General features: G+C 40.7%; 1 protein-coding gene across 1 annotated transcript in view; it reads right to left on the bottom strand.

The window, feature by feature from the left end:
* The window catches only part of SPOCK1 (SPARC (osteonectin), cwcv and kazal like domains proteoglycan 1), a 759,531-nt gene that overhangs the window by 652,865 nt on the left and 90,944 nt on the right, over positions 1-15,722 (bottom strand). The window lies entirely within an intron of this gene.

Here is a 15,722-nt window from a genome sequence, read left to right as displayed (position 1 = left end):
AGAAAAGAACCTGAATCTCAGAAAGGTTTCCGAACTTGCCCAAAGTCCCAAACCTAGCAAGAGTGAGGAGTGAGAGATGAACTCAAGTTCATCTGGCTCCTAGCCCAGCCTTCTTTCCACTGCACCACAAATGCCTCTCGAATAAAACAACCACCTCTTTGCAAAGAAACCCTTTGGGTGTTTATTCTGTAGAAGGCAGGTCTTAATTCTGAGGTGGAGATGGGCTGAGGAGTGAGAATATTAATGAAGAAACTAAGATAATGTGGGAGTTGAGGGCATGTCTAAGATATTAAACGCAGTCATTATGACCAGGGAGTCATGTTGGGGAACTCACCTTCACACTCTTTTACCCAGATCGCCTCTAAACTCAGCCTGCAGGATAATACAAAAAGCCACCACAAAATCTCAGTTCAAAGAAGTCTTCAGAATAAAAGTCCCACTATTACCATTTTTTTAGAAAAACATAGCATAAGAATGATTGTTCTAAGTTATGTAGTCTCTTACTATGTAGATAAGAGGAAAGTGGATGGGTGAATCATCGACAATATCCTGGCATATCTCAGAAATATTCTCACAGCAAACTTGGAGAAAGTTATCAGTTTAGTCACCCCTACAGCAATTGCTATAATCCATGCAGGTCTTGATTTCAGGCTGGAAAAGAAAGTATGTAAGAGCTTACCTTGACATGTGTGGCTGTCACTTTAAGCAGGCTGTTGCTACCCAAGACAGACAGGCAATTTTACAGCAATTGATCTTTTTCTCTGGGGAACATGCAGCATATACTTTTTGACTTCAATTCACATTTCACATCTTGGGAGAAGTTGGCAAAGGAAAAGGAAGCTGAGAAGGAGCAATTGTTAATAGACTTCGTTTGGAGAGGCTTCCTACCCTGAGAGTCAGAAGTCTTGGTTTCTCTTCCCAGCTCTGCCTTTAATTTGTTGTACGACCATGGAAAAGATCCCTTCTCTGTTTCCTCATCTCTAAAAGGAAAGGGTTGCACCAGATGCTTTCTTGGGGTTGTCTATATCTAACACTGCTTACTCTATTTCACTACCAAGGACCTTGACAACCTCAGAATGCTAGCTAATGGACAAGGCTAGAGAACATCTAGACCCTCCTGAACAGCCCCGGCAAGGAGCCTAAATAGGCTACACCAGGAAAATGTTTCTTACTATAAGACTCAAAGAGTTATTATTTTATTCAATGGTCAAGCCAACGTGGTACAAATAGAAAATACAGAAAAAAGAAAATAACATAAAAGGATACTTTACTAAGATAATGGAGAGATGGCAGAAAGGCATGAACTTGATAACCTTGAGAGGTGGTACAGGATAAAATTTAAGAGGTAGAGCCTAAATTAGTCAAGTTCAAAAAGTGATTAAAGCAATTTAAAAAGGACAGATCCTTCAGAAGTTATTAAAGGGAAGTTTGGGATGCCTGAGAAAGCTCCCTAAATTTCTGAGACAACATTCACCTATTCATCCATTCATTCATTCATTTGAAGCACTACTATGTGCCATGATAAACTTCCTAAGAGTTTTCCAAAAGTAGAATGGGAGGCTTCAAGAGATGGCAGGCCCATGACAAAGAATTAGAAATTTAGGAGATGTGCATCAGCTGGGGAGTGGTTGAACAAGATATGGTATATGATTGTGATGGAATACAATTGAAATAAGAAATGACAAGCAGGATGATTTTAGAAAAATCTGGACAGGCTTATATAAACCGATGCAAAGTGAAGTGAGCAGAACCAGGAGAACATTGTACACAGTAAGTCCAATGCTATACAATGATCAACTCCAAACAACTTAGCTATTCTCAACAATGATCCAAGACAATTCCAAAGGACTCATGATGAAAAATGCTATCCACCTCCAGAGAAAGAACCGAGGGAGTCTGAATGCAGATGAAAGCATACCATTTTTCACTTTATTTTTTGTGATTTTTTTGGTCTGTGTCTCCTTTTACAACATGACTAATATGAAAATATGCTTTGCATGGCTGCACATGTATAAACTATATCAAATTGCTTGCTGTCTCGGGGAAGGGGGAGGAGAGAGAGGGAGAGAATTTGGAACTCAGAATTTAAAAATGAATGTGAAAAATTGTCTTTACATGTAATTAGGAAAAATATTATTAAATCTCAAACAAAAGAAATGATGGGCCCCTCTCCTTGGAAGTCTTCAGAGAGATGCTGGATGACCACTTGCAGGTGCACTGTAGGAGAAATTCTACTTTTTCTGGTATAGGTTAAAATAGAACACTGTTAAAGTCCCTTTGAACTTAGAAATTCTGTGATTCTCTGTTTTGTCCATTCTGTACAGCATTATTGAGCATCTGCTATATAAAATGGTGGGGGCAGGGGAAGGAGAGGAGAGAGAGACACATAATTAAACAAGACAAAGACATTGCCCAAAAGAGTTAACCATCTACTAGAGGACCCAAGACAGGTATATAAATATAATGAAAATTAGACTATTACAAATGTCTAAGAGGAATAAAAAGAACTGTGAGATCAGGTCATAGGCTAATGGAGCTAGAGCTAGAAGATACCTCACAGATCCACTAGTTCAGGCCCCTCATTTTCCAGATAAGGAAAATAAGGATCAGGGAGATATAAGTGACTTGCCCAAGATCACACAGGTAAATATAAAAGACAGGTTTTTAACTCAAAATCCTCTGACTCCTAAGTCAGTGCTCTTTCCACTCTACCAGGCTACCTCTCATATAGTGTATAATCCTACCCAGAGTGGCTGTCAGACACAGAATATTGGGATGGCTGAAATGTGGGACATTTCCCCTTAGTTGTAGCACATATGCTTAAAAGTTTCTCCAAACAACACATGAGGTCTCAAACTGAGTATGTTTTTCCAAAACTTTCCCCTACAGGTCTGTAATGGGAGTTTAAAATTTTCCCTGCCAATTGATAGGTCTCAGGTGGGATTATTGAGGGAGGCTTGATTAGGGAAGGCTTGTTTTGTAAGAAGTCCCACACCTTTTGTTGATTGCTAATGAGGCACTGAGTCAGGAGGAGCTGTGCCCTCCAGCTCTGAAAAGAGTGTTCTGAGGTTTGGTTTTGCTTTGGGGCTTAGTTTTTGGAAGAAGATACTTGCGCCAGATGAGACTCTGGGCAGTCATTTTAAGAAGCCCTCGGGCTTTGAAAACCCAGATGATGGTGCTTCTCTCTCTGTTATTTTGATGTATATATTGCCTGTGGTCTGACAGTTGGAAGTTCTGTCGGTCCTGCTTACAGTTTCTCTCTTGATATATGTAATTAAAGTAAGATTGTTTACCCCTCTTAAAGTTGCTTTCCTTTTAGAAAAGCAGATCTGAGAACCTGGGCAGCCTATGTATGACAACGTCCTTGCTGATACAAGGTCACCTCAATCTACCCACAGATAGGCCCAGGCATCTACTGTTCACTCTCATCAGAGATTTAGCTTCAGTGCACCTTACATCATCTCACCACCATCCTTATTACCTTGCCAAGCATCTCCACATTTTATCCCCTTATTACCATGCTCCTGATACTGTGTTTTCATAGGCACTTAATCAAGGTGCTCGCAGGCTTTATTACCATCCATCTTCCAGCTGATCTATTCCCTCTTATCGCCAAGCACCACCACTCTTTGGGCTAGCATTTCAAACCATCTTTTACAAGCATCACTGGGCTCACTTCCTGGTGATCATTAATTTTAAGAACTGATCAAGATTTTGGGAGAACCAGTTGTTGGAAATGGATAACCAGGCGGGTTATCTTGCCAGGAGATCCCCTTCTACATATTACATGCAGTCTGGCTTCTGAGATGAGAAGAAGCAGAGAGGGGCTTACTTTGTGATATTCTCCTCGAAGCTTCCTGAATAATCTTTTTAACTTATTCTTTTATTCTTTCCATTAATGCAAACAAGTTACTCTTTACACCTGCTGAATAATATTTGAATTCTAATGGATGACAATCAGGGACTACTGGGAAATAAATGGAAAGGCAAGCCCTGGGCTCATCCTAAAGTGGCCCAAGTTGACTTCACAGTTATAGAAAATTACAAGCACCACCCAAACCAGAGGCCAGATTTCATATGTTCTTTCCTACTCTGAATACATATTGTATGGTTTGTCTAAGGGAATTCATAAAACCAGCCTGAAAGACTCTTCATTTCCCCTTATATACAAAAAATGGTGACAGCAGTACAGACCTGCTATCTATACTGAACTGTAGAATCTCAGCATGTCAGCCCCTAGACCAAAGGTGGGGAACCTGAAGCCTCGAGGCTACTTGTGGCCCTCTAGGTCCTCAAGTGCACCCCTTTGATTGAATCCAAACTTCAGAGAACAAATCTTCTTAATAGTTCTGTAAAACTTGGACTCAGTCAAAAGGCCACATCCAAGGACCCAGAAAGCCACATGTGGCCTTGAGGCCATAGGTTCCCCACCCCTCCTGTAGACAGTATCCAGCACAATGCCTCATCACATAGATGGGGAGAATGAGGTCAAGAGAAGCTAAGTGTCTTGTCAAAGTGATGGATCAAGCTGCTAGAATGGGAACTCAGGTCTACCAATTCTGAGTCCAGGGCTCTTTCCATCATCCTCTGCCACATTCTAGCAGAGGCTTTGGGATTCTCTACTAGTATGCCAAATGAAGTCCCAACAGGGACTAGCAGAAAGAATTTTTCATTCAATAACAAAACAGAACTAGCTATTGATTTACCTCTATTATGCAATAATAAACAAGGTCAAGGACCATCATAACTAGGAATTTTTGTTCTTGGGGTGAACTTAATGAAGGCGAGAGGAGAACAGAAAAGGATTGCAGTGACACAGAGGACACAGACTGAGTCATACCAGGAGGGGAGGCAGCCAGTGTCCAGAGTCCAACCCATGAGTCCACTGGGATTATGAAGAAAGGAGTGCCCCAAGAGAGGATCACTAGGTATTGGAACCCTAGGGGCTGAGGGGTGGCTTAGGCACCAATATAGTGCCATTCACCACTTCACCCCCAGCATATCAGCCTCATGGGTTAATGCCCCAGTTAGGAGTAAGGTTCTCTGCTAAGGACATCATGGATAATGAAGGAGGAAATTGGGAACCCTCTAATCAGAAGATTAGCGATCTAGAATTGCAAGGAACCCTAGTGACCACCTAGTCCAACCCCTTACTTTATACTTGAGAAAACTGAGATTCTGGACAATTGAGTTACTTGCCAAAGTGTCACAGGAAGCAGTCTTCAGGGATGGGATCTGAATCCAGTCCTCTCAACTCTAAAACCAGTGCTCCTTCCACTCTACTGTACTTTGACTCTTCCTTTCTCGACTCTCCCTCACTCTTTCCTTTAATCCTTCTAAACTAATAGTCCTGGTAGGGTTTTGCTTCATACTGCTTGTATTCCATGGGCTCTTTGGAAATGAAAGTTGTGTGTTTGGCACTGTTTTCTTTGCTATATTGCTTTCAGTTTCTATTTCAAAATGCTGGTTTCCTTTCTATTTCTCTGAACTGAGTCAGAATGACCCCTTTTTTGTTTATTTGTCTGTCAAGGCCTGCAAATTGCCCCACATTTGTGGTAGAACTACAAGAAGTCACCTAACAAAAGAGTCTAGTCTGTGAAGAGCAGTTGCTTCTCTACCTCCTCAGTGACCTTACTGCACTTACTTCAATCACCCTCCCACTCCTGCTAGCAAACGCCACAAGTGATGAGTGGGATTTTCTCTCTTGTCCCTTCCTTTCTTCCTTTCTGCTTTTGAGAAGAGGTTTTCATAGACCATGCTGGGGGGATCAGCCTTGACAGAGATGTTTGGGTCACTTGCAAACTAGACAAGTGATCCCTGAATAAACCAGAATGGGAAGAAATGTAACACATCTTCATCCCAAAGCATAAGCAGAAAACACTGTTGACCTAAGACAGAGATGTCAAACTCACAGCCGGTTCAATACAACCAACACTAATTTGTGGTTTTCTAAATCAATATGTGGTCTGAAAGGATAGTTTCTATTTGAGTTTGACATGAATGACCTAAAAGACTACTTATTTCCACCAGATATCCAACAATCAGAACTTAATTACCTGCATCCAACAATTGGTATTTACTTATCTGTTTAATTGTTGTATTCTCCAAGTAGAAATTAAGCCCCATGAGGTCAGGGCCTGGTTTGCTTTTGTTATTTTTATACTCCCAGAACCTAGCACAGTGCCTTGCTTATTGTAGGCACTCAACTAATGCCAGTTAGATTACTGAGTGGATGAATGCTGAGCTACAAAAACCCATTCACTTTATACAATCTCTGTTTTATCTGAATGTAGTCTACCTCTAGAAAGTCCTTCCTCTCTCTAAGTGCTCTCAACTCATGAACAACTAGACCAATCACAGCTGACTTTGCAATCCACATTATTCCATATGCAACCTACCAAACCTCTATCAGGTCTTATGGAAGAACTTAAGGGACCAAAGATGCACCCTTTCTGAGATGATAAGATGACAGTTTAGATGTAACAGGGACCTCACAGGCCATCTGGTCCAAACCCCTCATTTTACAGATTAGGAAACTGAGGCCTAGGGAAACTAGATTAGCACATTAAGTAGCACAACCAGGATTAGACCTGAGGTCCTTTAGCTCTGGAGCAAAATGCTCGTTCTACTACAGTACCTATATTAGTGGCAAATATCTTGTTTTCCAAAGAAAACAGGACACTTAATTGTAGCTTTCATAGATGATAATACATGTATTGTTATATGTTTGGTGGTTATTGGCAAAGACAATCCACAGAAAGTGTCCCTTTTGACTCTCAATTTCAAAGAAATGGTAATGAAACCAGTGCTTACCAAAGAAAAGCAAAACCAGTATGGAGAAGCAAAAGCACAAATCAATTTTGTTTCCCCAAAGGCCTTGGAAATGTAAAAACTACCAAAAGCAAATCCAAACCTGGTTTCCCAGTAGTATTAGGGCTCTTAATCCCGGGCAAGTTACTTTATCTCTACAGGTATCTGTGAAATGGGGATCATATTTACCTCACAGGGTTCTTGTGGGGAAAGTGCTTTGTGATTCTTAAAGCCCTAGATAAATGTGAATTAACATTATCATTAATACTAAAACTGGCAAGCACATCCCATGGTATATCCTACATGTGTACATCTGCACTGTCCCTCCTCCTCTCCATTAAGAGGCAAGTCCATCAGAAAAACTGATGTAGTAGCAGGAGCACGGATTTGGAAGCATCCATCCTCTCCCAACTCTGGCATTCTGAGATTTTAGGAAGTTCTGCTGCCTATTATCTCTGTGTAGCTTTGGGCAGATTGTTAAAGTATTTTGAGCTTCAAGCTACAAATAAAGAAATTGAAGCTGATAGACATTAAGTCACATAGCTAGTAAATGTCTTACAAGATTTGAACTCAGTCCTCCTGCTCCAAGTCCAGCATGCTATCTATCTACTATGCCAGGTTGCCTCTCCAAGATCACCCTCACTCCAAATTTATGCCTAAGCAATTATATCCCAGAATCAGAACTCTACATTGTTCTATGCTCACCCTCTAGCCTTCGCTAGGCTGAAAACACATTCCCTTGTCATTTACCAAGCCTGCCTCTACTCCTTCTTCCATCCCTTCCTGCTTTTGATCACTCTCCTTGTTCATCAAGATATATGCATTAAAACTACAGTTCATAATTCTCATATCTCAAGTCCTTTCTTGTCACTGCTCTGCCCTTTTCCCTCCACTGAGGCAATGTGGTATAGGGGAAAGTATATTGGATGTGAAGTCAGACAGCCTGAGTTTGAATGCTCTTTCTGCCATGGTGTGACCTCAGGTAATTCCCTTAACTTCTCTGGGTCTTAGTTTTTTCATCTGTAAGATAAGTTTAAATTAAATGACTTCTGAGGTCCCTTCTGTCTCCAAATCTATGATGCTGTGATCCTAATAAACACCAAAGTTTCCTATCTCACCACTTTTTCATACTCAATACAAAAGACAAATGAATATGTCTGAGTAGATTAATACAACAGGTTGTTGTTGAGTCATTTCAGTTGTGTCGGACTCTTCAGGATCCCTTTGAGGGGAGTTTCTTGGCAAAGCTATTCTCCAACTCATTTTACAGATGAGGAAACTGAGGCAAACAGGGCTAAGTGACTTGCCACAGTCATACAGCCTGTAAGTGTCTGAGATCATATTTGAACTCAGGTCCTACTGTCTCCAGGCCCAGTGCTCTATCCACTGCACCATCTAGCTGCCCAAATACAATAGGACCTATGTGCAAATCCAGTCCATGTGGCTTCCAGGAAGCAGGAATCATCTGTATTTTCATTTGGTAGGGGAATATGTAGCTTCTCTTATCTCTCCTAACAGCTCATTATCTTTCTCCCTAAACTAACCTTTCGTTAAGTTACACAGATGTATGACCTAAGTTATGAATCAAAGTTTAAGTAGGTTCGTTCCCTATATGGAATGAGTTGCTAAGGCTTGTTGATTCTCTCTCCATAATATCTCTGACATGCATGCTCCCTCCTCTCTGCTCACAGGGTGGCCACCCTGATCCAGGCTCTTATCACCTCTCACCTGGAATATTCCAATAGCCTCTTCATTTGTTCTGTGGGAAGTCTTCCCTGATATACCATCAAGACTTCACACGGTACTTTATTCTATACATCTCTGATGTACTTACCTCATATGGAATGGCAGGTAGCATAGTGGATAGAGGGCCAGCCTTGAAGTCAGGAAGACTGAGGCTCAAGTGCTACCTATGACCCCAACTGTAAGACTAAATTATACAAGTTACTGACCTGAATTGATGAAAGGAATTTCATCACACTAATAAACCACACTAATAAAGGGAAACCACACCAATAAAGTCACAGTGCATATGCCTACCCTACACTAAAATTATAGTTAACAGTTTGATTACATCATTTCCCTGTGAGACTCTCACCTCCACAAGAGAGCTTACAAAGGTTTAATACTGTGTCTTATGTTAATTGTGCATTTTCCCTAGCATCTATCATGGTGTTTGGTACCCAGCACTTGCTTAATATATTTCTGTTGAATGAAATTGATTCTGATATCCCATTGAACCCCTTTCCTCACAATGTTCTCTACCTCAGCCCCATTGCTGGTATCATGCATGGTCATGTTAAGATTTGCCTGTCCCCGACCCCCACTCAAAAGTTCCCATGTGCTATATTGGAAATCATCATAGAGAGCTGTTTATGTGCTATCCAACACACCAGGAAAGGCAAATCTAAGCATGACTCTCCCCATGTTCTTCTCTCACTCCTTTAATTCATGGCAATCTCTTTGCTTCCAGCCTCATCATTCAGATGAAACAGTTCACTTCTGATTTACCTCACAGAGATCTCTAATTGCCAAATCTAATAACCTTTTCTCAGTCCTCTTCCTTCTTGACCTCTCTGCCTCCTTTGACATTGGATCATCCTCTTCTCCTTGACGATGTCTTCTTTCTAAACTTTCCTGACCCTGCCATCTCTTGGTTCTCCTCCCAAGTCATACCCTCTAGGTTCTATTCCAGGACCTCTTTTCATCTCCCTCCATATAACTTCACTTGGTGACCTCATCAGCTCTTAAGTATTCAATTATGATATCTATGTAGACTCTCAGATCTCTTTATCCATCTCCAGCCTCTCTCCTGACCTCCAGATTTTTATCTCCTAATGTCTTGAACATATTGAAATGGATGTTCCACATATATCTTAAACTCAACATTTCAAAAATAGAACTCATTGCTTTCCCTCTCCAAATCCACCTCTCTGTGCAGCTTCCTTATTATAGTCAAGGGTGCCATTATCCACCCAGTTACCCAGGCTTGAAATGTAGGTGTAAACTTTTACTTCTTTCCCTCTCTCCCTCCCTCTTCCTTCCTCCCTCCTTCTGTCTCTCTCTCTCTCTCTCTCTCTCTCTCTCTCTCTCTCTCTCTCTCTCTCTCTCTCTCTCTCTCTCTCTCTCCTCTATCACCTGCTCCTATATTCACTCAGTGCTCAAATCTTGTCCAGTCTATCTTCATAATATTTCCAGTATATACCAACTTCTTTCCTCTGACATTGCCCTGGCAGAAAACATCACCTCATTTCCTGGACTTCTGCATAGCTCTGACCTCATTAACTCCCTATTCAATAAACTCTAGTGTCTTCCTATTTCTTCCAGGATCAAATATAAAATCTCTTATTTGGTGTTCAAAGCCAGTGACTACTTTCCCAGTCTTCTTATAACTTGGCATGTCCAACTCTTTATGAACCCATATGGGATTTTCTTGGCAAAGATAGCAGAATGGGCTGTCATTTTCTTCTCCAGTGGGTTAAGGCAAACAGAAGTTAAGTGACTTGCCCATGATCACACAGCTAGTAAGTGTCCAAGGCTAGATTTGAAGGCAGGTCTTCCTGGCTCTAGGCCTAGTGCTCCATCCACTAAGCATCTAGCAATCTCTTGCTATACCTTACTCCCTCCAATTAATTCTGTATCCAATAACACTGGCATTCTTTCTATTCTTCACAGAAGATGTTCCATCTTGGCATCCCTGGCATGTCCATTGGCTAGCCCTCATAGCTAGAACTCTCTCCTTCATCAAATCTGGATTCTCTAGCTTCCTTCAAGTGTCAGCTAAAACCCAACTATCTATAAGAAGTCTTTCTCACCCCCTTTTATCTTGGTGCCTTTTTTCTGAAATGATCTCCACCTTACTTTGTATATATCTTGTTTGTATATAGATATTTAAATGCTGTTTCCCCCATGAGACCATGATCTTCATAAGAGCAGAGCTATTTTTGCCTCTCTTTGTATTCTCAGAATGTAGCACGATGCCTGGCACATAGTAAGTATTTAATAAATGCTTGTTGACAAAACAACTAAAGAATTGAAGACAAGAGAGTTGTGAGTTGCCCAAGGTCACTCAGCTAGCAAGCATAAGAGGCAGGAATTTAATTCAGTTCTGCTTGAGTGCACAATTCACTATCCACCTTAACTTTTGACATACTAATACAGTGAAACCATCCAAAACACACACTTCATCCTGATTTATAGTTCTGGTTTTAAAGAATTTGTCCAAATGGGGTTACAGTGGTTGACTTCTATTTACTCAGATGAGAAAAAGAAACAAAAGAATTTATATTTTCCAGCAACTCCTGACCAACAGTTGTTATTTCCTTTGTGGACAGATTACAGGATCTCAGAGCTGGAGGTGAAAGGGACATTCAAGGTACCTAATCCAACTCTTCATTTTAAAAAATACCAAAACTAAGACCCAGAATGAGAAGGCAACTTGCCCAAGATTGTACAGACAGTAAATGACAAAGGTAAGATTTGAACCCAGGCTTCTCTCTACAAATCACCTCACACTCTTTGCACTCTGTCAATCACCCTGACTCTCAGCAGGTTAAAAAGAACAACAAACAAAAAAAGCGCTTCTTAAGACACCCTGTTTTAATCCCAATAGACTATTATTCTTCCAAGATGTTACATTCTAGGGACTAGATGGCATTGCAGACATTCACAGAATTAGCATGCAACTGAATGGCTTACTTCATCATATAATATTCTGCTGCCTTCCATGTGCCAAGCTTGGCACAGCTTCGGATCCAAACATGCCTCCTTACGTGAACTTCAAGGAATTTCCTCTGGCCATATTGAACCAATAGATGTTTTCTGAGCTGTGCTTCCTAAGGATGAGCTCTGGTCAAACAAGGCATATGTAGCTCTGGTACCTGGAGCAAGCAGTACAAGATGGGAGTGGGGGGAGATCACCTGGTATTAACCACTAGGATTTGGGGGAGGATGCATGTCATAGGCCACCTCAGGGATAGAGAGGAGTACATAGTGCATGGAAGAATGGCTGTGGGGTCAGAAGAACTGAATTCAAGTCCTGCCTGCTGATAGACAATGGGCAAATCACTTAACCTTGCTAATATTGCCAAGTAAATATTTAAGACTTCAAATTATAGAGAAATTGTCCATCCACATCAGTGGAAGGAGTTTCTAGACCAGGAGCTCTTGATAAGATTGTGTGAAATCCACCAAGATTCAAATCCCATCCCTCCAACAACAAACAAAAAATCTTGGCAATTAGGTACTAATTCAGTTGCTGCTAAAGGACTGCAAGTTCTATCAATCCCCACCAGATTTCAGTCATAGGAAAAAGCCCCAATCACCCTGCCCTAGTTATGTCTCTAACTAGTAACAAGGAACTGGAAAACAAAGAGACTACACAAGCTATTCCATTCAGGGACCTACCGGGTTAGAGATGCCCTGCAGGGAGGTCTCACAAGGTCACTGAGTGGGCAGAAGAGCAGAAAACAAGGCCCAATATGGCTGTGGGCAAAGTAATGCATTAAGGGGAAAACATCCAAAGCCGAGTCAGAGAACCTTTATTCTATCAAAAGCAACTGACCTACAGAAAGGAAAATTAATCAAAAACTACACAGATAAAAAGTAAATCAATTGATGAGATTTTTGAGAGAAACAGAATTATGTTTATATTAACATGGCATATAAAACATATATCTATATGTCTACACATATATATGCAAATATACATACACGTGTGTATATACACATATACATACAAATGTACTGTAGTTCTATAGCCTCACCAATTAAAAGAGAAAAAGAGTGGACTTAAGGAGACAGAAATCAAAAACAGGCTTAGACAGGAACAGAGACCCACAAAGGGAAAGACCGTCAAAGGAAGGTACCTACATAGAGCGATAGCCACATGGGGAAAAAACAGAAAAATAAACATAGAGACACAAAAAGCACTAACCTTTTATGGAGTAACATGGAATGAACCCCTAAGGCTTTGTATGGTCTTCTATTCCCTCTCTCTCCTCCTGGATGAGCTCCTTCAGAAGATCAGAGATTATGAGCAAAAATGGAGCTGGGAGAGACCATCTAGTTCAATCCCCTCACTTTACAAGTGAGAAAACTGAAGACTGAGTAACTTAATCAAAGTCACACAGGTACTGGCAGAGTCAGTGATAGAACCAAGTTGTCTCACCCCAAACCGAGTACTCTTTCCTTGCTCCAGGCTATATCTCATCTCTCTGGAGGCCAGATCTCTCTACACAGAGCTCCAATCTCATATTGAAACTTATCCAAAAGACCACAACTCCTCATTTCCCATCCCCTCACATGTCTAATTCACTGCAAGATCTTGTAATTTCTCCCTCCACTACAACCCTCAAAACTGTACCTTCAAGCAGCCATCAGAAAAGTTCAAGACTTTGTCATCTCTCCCCTAGACTATCTTTTTTTAAGTTAATTATCCAGTTTATTGATGTTTGAATCAATTACACTTGAAAAGTCATAATAAAAGAATAGTCTTTAGAATTTGCTCAGTGAAAACGCTGCTTGATGATAAAACACAAAAGATCAAGTTTATCTCCTTTCTAACCTATCCTACACATAGCTGCCCAAACAGTTTTGCTAGAGTTGACTCTGTCACTCTGCTAGACAACAAAACTACACTAACATCCTATTGCCTCAAGGAGCAAAAATAAACTTTTCTGTTTAACATTGAAAGTTCTTCATACCTGGTCCTAACCTATCTTCCTAACCTTGTTATTCATTCTTCCCCTTTGTGCACTCTAAAAGTCTAGTCAAAATGACCTTCCTGCTAACTCCTGACACGAAACAATCCAGCTCCTTTCCTGTGCCCCTGGCTGTCTTATCCGCAGACCAGGAATACATTTCTTCCTCCTCTTTGCCTCTTAAGTTCCCTCCTTTATCAAAGCTCTCAGTTTGAGTGCCACCTTCTACATGAAGTCTTTTCTGATTCTTCCCTAGTTTCTCCCCCACAAAAAAAATTACTTCGCATTTATTTTGTACATGAAGGACAGACGTAGAATAAGCATTTATATGTAACTGCTATGTACCAGGCAGCTTACTAAGTGTTTTATACATGTTATCTCATTTGATCCTCACAAGAGCCCTTAATCAATGTTGTTGGCCTCATCTGACAATTGAGGAGACTGAGGCAAACATAACTTAAGTGACTTGACACAGCTAGGAAGTATCTGAGTACAGATCTGAAGTCAGGTCTTCCTAACTCCTGGGCTAACACTCTCCACCATACCACTTTGTTGTACTGAGTACATAGTTGAATGTATGTATACATACATACATGTACACACATACATATGCATATATATACACACCTGTGTATATATGCATCTGTATATGTGTATATGTGTATATATATATACATATATATATATACACATATACACGTGGGAGCGCACGTGTGTGTATTGTGTGTGTGTGTAGAGATATATGGGGTATCTAGGTGGCATATTGGATAGAGCACTGGACCAGAGTTCAAATTCAGCCTCTGACACTTACTGTGTGACCCTATGCAAGTTACTTATCCTATTTGCCTCCGGTCCTCATCTGTAAAATGGGGATGTACTGGGCAAGGAAATAGCAAACTTCTCCAGTATCTTTGCCAAGAAAACCCCACAGACAAAGTCCATGGGATCATGTACAGTTGGACAAGACTGAACAACTAAATAATAACATGCATAATACATATGTGTATATATACATGTACATATACACATACATACATATTTATACGTGTGTATATATATATATGTATACATACACCTACAATTGAATGTAAGCTCCTTGAGGTCAGGCATCTTTTATTTTTGTTTTTGTTTCCCCAATGCCTGGCATAGTGAGTGGCACATAGGCAATGAATAAATGCTTATTGATGGAATGAAATGAATGAAGGCTTTCTCATACTCCTAACACTGACAAATAAAAGTGATTTATCTCTCCTCAGATTTTTCATGTGCTTTATCTGTACCTCTCCTTTGCACTTCTCACCTCCTTTGTGTCATAGTTATGTGGGCACATGCCTTTTGCCCTATTCAATTATATGCTTCTCTAGAACAAGGCCTTTCATATCTGTCTTAATGTGTTAAGCATTGAGTACAGGGCCTTACATACAGTAGGTGCCAAATAAATATTTTTTGAATGAATGAATGAATGAATAACAATGCATGTAGACAGAGGACTTTATGCTTGCGATTACAAAGCCTCATCTTCTCAACAATATTGTCTCATTTGCTGTGTATGTGTTGCTGGTCCCATTGATGCTTAGACATAGAGAGATTAAAGAGATTTGCCTAAGGCCACAGAGATATTAAGAGGGAGTGCTGGGATCTGGACCCAAGTCTTCTGTTCTAAATCCAATCTTCTTTCCACTATACCACAGCTATATCTATGAATAAATAAGAGGCTCTGAGTCTTCAATCACACCCCTGGAAAGAAAGCTAAGAGTCATTGTAGGTGGGTTCCCGAAGGCACTGGCCAAGATACCAACAAAATGCTGGGGAACGTCGCGAAGGGTATTAGAAACCATGCCTTTCCTTTGTGTGCTACAGAAATCTAAATAACCAGTGTTGTTGTGGTATAAAACCAGAGCACAGCCCCACTGGGAGCCCTCTGTGTGCCTCTGAGGGTGCACCTCCAGGGAAAGCTTGAGTCCCTAGGGGAGTATCTAAAATATTTAAGGGGACAAAGAAAGGGGAGGGAGCAAGTAAAAACAAAAGGTCACCAGGTCTATTTCCAACATTTCTGTGGCTCCCTCTGGAACATTCTAAACCTCAGATTCAATCTCTGTTTACTTACAGAGGCCTGGACATTTAGGAAGGTGGTGGGATGATGAGGGGGAGAGAACCCTTTCATTAATCCAACACATTCCCTACAATACCAAGGAAAGCAGAATGTCTGTG

Source organism: Notamacropus eugenii, chromosome 1, assembly GCF_028372415.1.
Source record: "Notamacropus eugenii isolate mMacEug1 chromosome 1, mMacEug1.pri_v2, whole genome shotgun sequence".
NCBI lineage: Eukaryota > Metazoa > Chordata > Mammalia > Diprotodontia > Macropodidae > Notamacropus > Notamacropus eugenii.
This window is presented reverse-complemented; position numbering and strand designations above follow the sequence as displayed.